The sequence below is a fragment of the Mustelus asterias genome, chromosome 22, assembly GCF_964213995.1.
Source record: "Mustelus asterias chromosome 22, sMusAst1.hap1.1, whole genome shotgun sequence".
NCBI classification, from domain to species: domain Eukaryota; kingdom Metazoa; phylum Chordata; class Chondrichthyes; order Carcharhiniformes; family Triakidae; genus Mustelus; species Mustelus asterias.
Window position 1 is genome coordinate 66,964,069 of NC_135822.1, and position 8,829 is coordinate 66,972,897.

The following is an 8,829-nucleotide window of genomic DNA, read 5'->3' on the forward strand; positions in this document are numbered from 1 at the left end:
CCGCACATCTTTGGACTGTGGGAGGAAATCGGAGCACCCGGAGGAAACCCACGCAGACACGGGGAGAATGTGCAGGCTGCACACAGACAGTGACCCAAGCCAGGAATTGAACCCGGGTCCCTGGAGTTGTGAGGCAGCAGTGCTAACCACTGTGCCACCGTGCTGTATGAGGGGCAAATGATGAGTGCTGAGCAGAACGGAGCAAGCACCGCAGAAACAAAGGGACTTTTGTGCGACTTATGGAAACAAGCAGGGAGAGGCTGAAGTCAGAGATGCTTGGGCAGAGATGAAACATTGAAGAATGGGAGGGACACTGAGTAATGTCTGAGGTGGGGAGGGTGCGCGCAGGAGCAGGCGGTTATGGTTTGGTTGCATTCTGCAGCAAAACCTAAAAAAAGCACAGTGGCACAGCGGTTAGCACTGCTGCCTCACTGCGCCAGGGACCTGGGTTCAATTCCAGCCTCGAGGCATTGCCTGTGGGGAGTTTGCACGTTCTCCCTGTGTCTGGGTGGGTTTCCTCCGGGTGCTCCGGTTTCCTCCCACAGACCGAAAGACAAGCTGGTTAAGTTGATTGGCCGTAATAAATTGACCCTTAGTGTCAGGGGGGATTAGCAGGGTAAATATGTGGGGTTACGGGAAGAGTGCCTGTGTGGGATTATGGTCAGTGCAGACTCGATGGGCCGAATGGCCTCCTTCTGCACTGTAGTGATTCTATGGATGTTGATGTGTTCACAGAGCCTGTCCTGCTCACGTCAAGTAACAGCCAGAGCTGATATGAGTGCTAATATGAAGGCAACTCCATCTCTTGATTCAGGTTGTTCAGAGATACATTTGCTTTGAATACAGCCCCCATGAATTATATGTCAACTATATCCTGGGGCTACAGTCAGACCCAGATCACCATGAAATATTCATAAGCCTGTGGTCCTCGATTCGCGCTTTCACTCGCTCTTGCCTCGATGACTAATTTTTCTAGTTTTGAATTCTTGATAAAAAATTAATGTGTTGAAAGAGTCGTGGATTTAATGATAATTTAGTCTAATACCCACCCTCCGTCCTGTGTATGTTTAAGGACAAGGTGGAATTTATGCTGCCCATTAATAATTAAGCAGCAGTAGAAAAGACAGTGAAATTAAGACTGTGTTTTCAGTGGGTTTGCCTTTTCTGCTAAGGGCAAGTGATTAAAAAATCAGAGCGACTAAACATTGCTAACTACTGCCAAAGTCTGCATTTGAGGTGGAAATTTGGTTGCTGCTTGCACAGATAGAAAGGAACAAGGAATCTCAGATCTACTTTTATTTGATGCCATGCACCAAGCACAATCTCATGTTAAGACAGGTCATCGGCTGGAATGCGTCTTCGTTCCACACCCTTGGGATGCACGTCAACCACGTGACAGCTTGGGCGGCCCGGTGGCACAGTGGTTAGCACTGCTGCCTCACAGCGTCAGGGACCCGGGTTCAATTCTGGCCTCGGGTCACTGTCTGTGTGGAGTGTGCACGTTTTCCCCGTGGGTTTCCTCCGGGTGCTCCGGTTTCCTCCCACGGTCCAAAGATGTGCGGGTTAGGTTGATTGGCCATGCTAAATTAACCCTAATGTCCGGGGGATTAGCAGGGTAAATCAGGGTTGCGGGGATAGGGCCTGGGTGGGATTGTGGTTGGTACAGACCCGATGGGCCAAATGGCCTCCTTCTGCACTGTAGGGATTCTATGAACCACGCTTCGCAAGTCCGTTTGGTGAATGAGTAGGTGCTGGGGCTGGCAGGTGTGACATACATACGCACAGCACCCAACCACAAGGGTTTTCTAGATGTGAAGCGTGATACAGCACTGAAGGAGGCCATTTGGCCCACCTTGCCTGTGCTGGTTCTTTGGAAGAACTACCCAATTCGTCCCCTTCTCTTGCTCTTTCTTGCCCCACAGCTCTGCAATTCTTTGCTCATCAAGTATTTGTCCATTCTAGTTTTTGAAAGTTACGATTGAATCTCCTTCCAGCATCCTTCCGTTCCAGATTATGAACTGTACACAGCAACGATTGTCCTGTGCCACAAGGAGAACAGCCTCTTATGTAAGCAAAACCCCAAATCCAGGGGACCATTCTGGCACAGCTCCTCTGCATTCTTACTTAGGCTTTGACATCTGGTGGGCTTTTTCATCCCCCCCACGCGAAATGTTTTACGGCAACAGAAATGGCCCACCATTGGCCGCCGGTGGCATCTCCTGGTCCTGTTGGCGGAAAGGACCGGAAAATTCCTTCATCATTGCATTACTTTAGCGAAATGTCAACAGAGAATCTGGCAGCTGTGTCTCTCGGATTTCGACTGAGGTTAAAGATGGGAGCTCTACGCTAGCGGTTTTGCGAATGTGAGGAAAGAATAAGAGAGAGAGAACAGGAGTATCCTTGTGTGAGTATTTGCTTGACCCAGTTGGCCTCTGATCTTGAAGGCTGACGCTTCAAGCAGCATGGTCAACTTGAGCACATAACCAAGGCAGAGGGACCGAGATAGTGCTACTTCTTGGAAGAGATAAGAAGCCATGGCACTTAAGAGTCAAATGGCCTCAATTGACAATACCCATTTCCTGGCACAGAAAGGGCGGCACAGAGGCACAGTGGTTAGCACTGCTGCCTCACAGTGCCAGGGACCCAGGTTTGATTTTTGGCTTGGGTCACTGTCTGCGTAGAGTTTGCACGTTCTCCATAGAACATCCCAGGACATCGAGCCTGCTCCACCATTCATCACGATCACGGCTGATCATCCAACTCAATAGCCGAATCCTGCTTTCTCCCCATAACCTTTGATCCCATTCGCCACAAGTGCTCTATCCAGCCGCCTCTTGAATACATAAGAGGAAGTTCACGGCATTCTCCATCAAGAAGGGGCTTGCAGCTCCGAAAGCTTGTGTGGCTTTTGCTACCAAATAAACCTGTTGGACTTTAACCTGGTGTTGTTAAACTTCTTACTTAAGAGTCAACCACACTGCTGTGAATCTGGAATCCCAAGTAGGCCAGACCAGGTAAGGATGGCAGATTTCGTAGAACATAGAATCCCTCCAGTACAGAAGGAGGCCATTCGGCCCATCAAGTCTGCACCACAACAATCCCACCCCAGGCACTATCCCCACAACCCTACACATTTGCCCCTCTAATCCCTCTAACCTGCACATCCCAGGACACTATGGGCAATTTAGCATGGCCCGCACATCTTTGGACTGTGGGTGGAAACCAGAGCAGCCGGAGGGAACCCACGCAGACATGGGCAGAACATGCAGACTCCACACAGACAGTGACCCAAGCCGGGAATCGAACCCAGGTCCCTGGAGCTGTGAGGCAGCAGTGCTAACCACTGTGCCACCGTGCCGACATTTCCTCCTGTAAAGGGGCCAGACAGGTTCTTAAAATGATGGATGTTATTTTCAAGGTCACTATTACTGAAAACAGCTTTCAATTCCAGATTTTTCATTAATTCAATATTCTCCCAGGTACTGTGGAGGGATTTGAACCCACAGTCCCAGAATATTAATCTGGGCTTCTGCATAAGAAATCTAGTGACATTATGACTGTGCCACCTTCATCCCCTAAGTGACTGTTCCAAGAGAAGCAGTAGGTTTCTCTCTCTGTCTCAGCCAACATTCCCTTTTCAACAAATAACAGCAAAAAAAATATTTTCCTATATTAGTTTGGTGTATGTATGTCAGTGTATTTTTTTGACAATTAAATTTGTTGTGTATTTTTATATCAACATTATTTGCATGGAATTGGGAAAAGTATAACATGATTGCTGATAATACTGACAAAAGAATATTGTGAAATGCACTCGGAGACGGTTTTGTCTTTTAGATTGGTTCCATACAAACATAGAAGATAGGAGCAGGAGGAGGCCATTTGGCCCTTCGAGCCTGCTCCGCCATTCATCACGATCACGGCTGATCGTCCAACTCAATAGCCTCATCCTGCTTTCTCCCCATAACCTTTGATCCCATTCGCCACAAGTGCTATATCCAGCCGCCTCTTGAATCCATAAGAGGAAGTTCATGGCATTCTCCATCAAGTGGAAGGTCCAGGGCATAACATCACCCTGAGAATGGCGACCTGACTTGCTGTGGGAAGTTTAAGTTTATTTATTAGTGTCACACGTAAGCTGACACTAACACTGCAAGAAGTTACTGTGACAATCCCTGAGTCGCCACACTCCGGCGCCTGTACATTGAGGGAGAATTTAGCACGGCCCAATGCACCGAACCAGCACGTCTTTTGGACTGTGAGAGGAAACCTGAGCACCCGGAGGAAACCCACACGGACACTGAGAGAACATGCAAACTCTACACAGACAGTGACCCAAGCCAGAAATCGAACCTGGGTCCCTGGCGCTGTGAGGCAGCAGTGCTAGCCACTGTGCCTCTGTGCCGCCCTTTCCGTGCCAGGAAATGGGTATTGTCAAATTGCTTCTAGACATTTTGCAATTACAACCAAGGTGTATTGAAGGGGGCAGTGTTGAGGTCTTGTTGCATCAGACAGCGAGAGAGACAATATTAAAGGTCAGCTAACATATTCAAGGTCGACCAAGGTTGCAACAACAGGAAAGTTGCTGAGATATGCCAAACCGACAGATAACAAGAGGGACCTCGGCTCTGTAACGTGTTGGACCTGCAATCAAAATGCTTGCTGGGGTAGTGGAGAGAGAGAGATGTGCTTTATTTCTAAGATGTGCTATATCTGATGTCAGAGTGTGTGATGGAATCATGTCGTGGGACCTTTGCTCTGTATTTAACCTGCGCTGTGACTATCCTGAGAGTGCTTACTGCGAGAGTGTAGAGGGCTCTTTTAGTCTGTAACCTTTACTCTGAAGCTGGTTGCTGAGGGAGCATTGAAGGAGATTCACCTCATCAACCGATCCCGTATCTGATCTCATCTGGTAGCACTTGCCATTCTCTTCACATGCTCTGATCTACGACAAGCACAAGCTGAGGATCACCTGATTGATAGCTGCACATGTGTGAAGATATAAACCACAGGGCTTGTGAATGGCTTGAAACAGATTCAATCTCCGTCGAGACTGATAACTTTTCAAAAGAAATTTAAACTTCTAGTTAATCACTGAAAAGATAATAGGATAAGATTTCACATTTTACCGTAACAAAGGGTTAAAAGCGTGATTGACACCTTTGTCGTTAATTTATATTTGGAGCGTAAAACAGAACATCCCCCTCCCCTCTTTTCCCTTTCTTTTCACACCCAGAAGTGCACTTCACAGATCTACTTTGAAGTAGATATTCAATTCTCCCAGAATCAGTCCACGGTGATTCTGAGCTCCAGAGGCTTGGCCTTGTGTTCTTTCCCTTTTGCCAGCCCAGGAATCTTTAATTTCAGAACTGAGTTTCACAGTTAACTCCCTCTTCCCCAAACACCCAGAGGTTCTTCTTTCTTCCCCTATCTCAAGCTGGGCAAATCTTCCAGCCTCATTTTAACTCCTCATGAATTTAGTTGTTTCAAACCTTTCGCTGCTCTCCCTGTGGATTCTCAAGGATATCATTGGCACTTCCAAACTCAATATCTATCTTCAGGGCACTGCCAATCATATGGGCTTCATGTCCAGGTATAGGTGCTGACTAGTTATCCTTGAGACCTGAACAATCTTGGAAGTGATTGGACAGTTTGAAGCACAACTGTTTAGAAGCCACCATTTTTCTCAGAATTTGCAGACTCACAGTCTAACCATTGTTAGCACACAGGCTTCTGCCATTGTCTCCAAGTGTAAACATACCTTCTTTACAGTCAAACAATCTGCCTCCCCTTTCATAGAATAATAGAATCCCTACAGAGAAGAAAGAGGCCATCGAGTCTACACTGACAACAATCCCACCCAGGCACGACCCCATAACCCCACATATTTACCCTGCTAACCTCCCTGACACTAAGGGGCAATTGAGCTGCTAATCTCCCTGACACTAAGGGGCAATTGAGCTTGGCCAGTTAACCTAACCTGCACACCTTTGGACTGTGGGAGGAAACTGGAGCACCCGGAGGAAACCCACGCAGACACGGGGAAAATGTGCAAAGTCCATACCGACAGCTACCTGAGGCTGGAATTGAACCATGGTCCCTGTCACTGTGAGGCAGCAGTGCTAACTATTGTGCCACCATGCCGTCCTGATCCCTGACACTATAACACAAGGCTTGCTATCAGGCAGACTTGAGAACAGGTTACGTGACGCCTTCATTTTACCTTTAATTAAACAGACCGTCTTCCCAAAACGTACACAGCAGTTCAGTAAAGCTCTACAGACGTTGAGTCCGGCCCCACTTCACAAGCCAGCTTGAATGTGCTGATTTCTGCTGATGGAGCTAGATCCAAGGACGAGGGGAGGAGTGAAGCCATCGTGAGAAAAGACAAATCATTGCGATGATGATCCTGAGTAGGAAGCCAGGCCCCACGCAACTTCCTGGCCTCACACCGCGCTCTGAGGACCTGGAACTCAGGTATCACCAGTGAACATTGAGAAGTGGAGGAAGGAATGTCACATTCCTTACAGCATTGAGATTGCTCCTTCCTCTGACTCCTCACCCTCAGTCAACTTTTTTATTGGTGATGGGTAAAATCATGATCAAGTTCCAGGTCAGACTGGACAACAGAATACAAGAACATGAAATAGAATCATAGATTCCAACAGTGCAGAAGGAAGCCATTCGGCCCATCGAGTCTGCACCGACCACAATCTCACCCCAATCCCTATTCCCATAACCCCATGCACTTACCTGGGCTAGTCCCCCTGACACTAAGGGGCAACTTAGCATGGCCATTCCACCTAACCCGCACATCTTTGGACTGTGGGAGGAAACCGGAGCACTGGAGGAAACTCATGCAGGCACGGGGAGAACGTACAAACTCCACACAGACAGTGACCCAACCGGGAATTGAACCCAGGCCCCTGGCGCTGTGAAGCAGCAGTGCTAACCACTGTGCCACGTGCTGCCCCCAATAGGAAGGAAAGAGGAATAAAGCATACGATCGAGTGTGGCCTATTGATCGTACTATGCAGAATGATCATGGCTGGTCTTGGGGATTTAGCTCCACTTTCTTGCCTGCCCACCATATCCCTTGATTTACAAAGAGACCAAACATCTGTCTCTCCCAGCCTGAAGTGAATTCAATGTTGGACCTTCCACAAACTTCTGATGTGGAGAATTCTAAAGATTCACAACGCTACAAATGAGGTAATTTCGCCTCATCTTGCATCCCATTCAACCAACCCTATATTCTGTGGCTATAGCAAACTTAAGGCAAAGGAGGTGCCTTTATTAAAGATGACCCACAGTGATGCTATCATCGTGTGGTGGTTCCTATTCCTTGACTCACCACACCAGTTGTCGAATCATCTCCAGGAAATCCGTGAGCTATTTCCCAGAGAGAGGAAGACCATCCAGTACTCAGCAGCATAGAACCCCTTGTGGAACTGGAGTACAGTGGTTTCTGAAGGATGGGAGACTGGACGTTGGTGAGGCCACACCTGGTGCATTGTGTGCAGTTTTGATGTCCTTAAACTGTTCTTGCTATAGACTATTGGGGGGATTATTAAACAGAGGGAACAAAGAACAAAGAAAATTACAGCACAGGAACAGGCCCTTCGGCCCTCCAAGCCTGCATCGACCATGCTTCCCGACTGCAGCGACCAGAACTGGACGCAGTACTCCAAATGTGGCCTAACCAGCATTCTATACAGCTGCATCATCAGACTCCAGCTTTTATACTCTATACCCCATCCTATAAAGGCAAGCATACCATATGCCTTCTTCACCACCTTCTCCACCTGTGTTGCCACCTTCAAGGATTTGTGGACTTGCACACCTAGGTCCCTCTGTGTTTCTATACTCTTGATGGCTCTGCCATTTATTGTATAACTCCTCCCTACATTATTTCTTCCAAAATGCATCACTTCGCATTTATCTGGATTAAATTCCATCTGCCACCTCTCTGCCCAATTTTCCAGCCTATCTATATCCTGCTGTATTGCCCGACAATGCTCATCGCTATCCGCAAGTCCAGCCATCTTTGTGTCATCCGCAAACTTGCTGATAACACCAGTTACACCTTCTTCCAAATCATTTATATATATCACAAATAGCAGAGGTCCCAGTACAGAGCCCTGCGGAACACCACTGGTCACAGACGTCCAGCCGGAAAAAGACCCTTCGACCGCTACCCTCTGTCTCCTATGGCCAAGCCAGTTCTCCACCCATCTAGCCACTTCTCCTTGTATCCCATGAGCCTTAACCTTCTTAACCAACCTGCCATCTGGGACTTTGTCAAATGCCTTACTGAAATCCATATAGACAACATCCACGGCCCTTCCTTCGTCAACCGTTTTTGTCACTTCCTCAAAAAACTCCACCAAATTTGACTTGCCAATTTTTAAACTCAATGACCCAGCCAATGAAGGCAAGCATGCCGTATGCCTTCTTGACTAACTTCTCCACCTGCGTTGCCACGTTCAATGACCTGTGTACCTGAGTTCAGAGAAGGGAGTTCAGAGAAGGTTTACCAGGCTAATTCCTGGGATGGCAGGTCTTTCATATGAGGAGAGACTAAGTCAGTTAGGATTATATTCACTGGAGTTTCGAAGAGTGCGAGGAGATCTCATAGAAACATTTTAAAATTCTAACAGGATGAGACAGGGTAGATTCAGAATGAATGTTCCCAATGGTGAGGGAATCCAGAACTCGGGGTTATAATTTGAGGATAAAGGTTAAACCTTTTAGGACTGAGGTGAGGAGAAATTTCTTCACCCAGAGGGTGGTGAATGTGTGGAATTCACTACAACAGAAAGTAGTTGT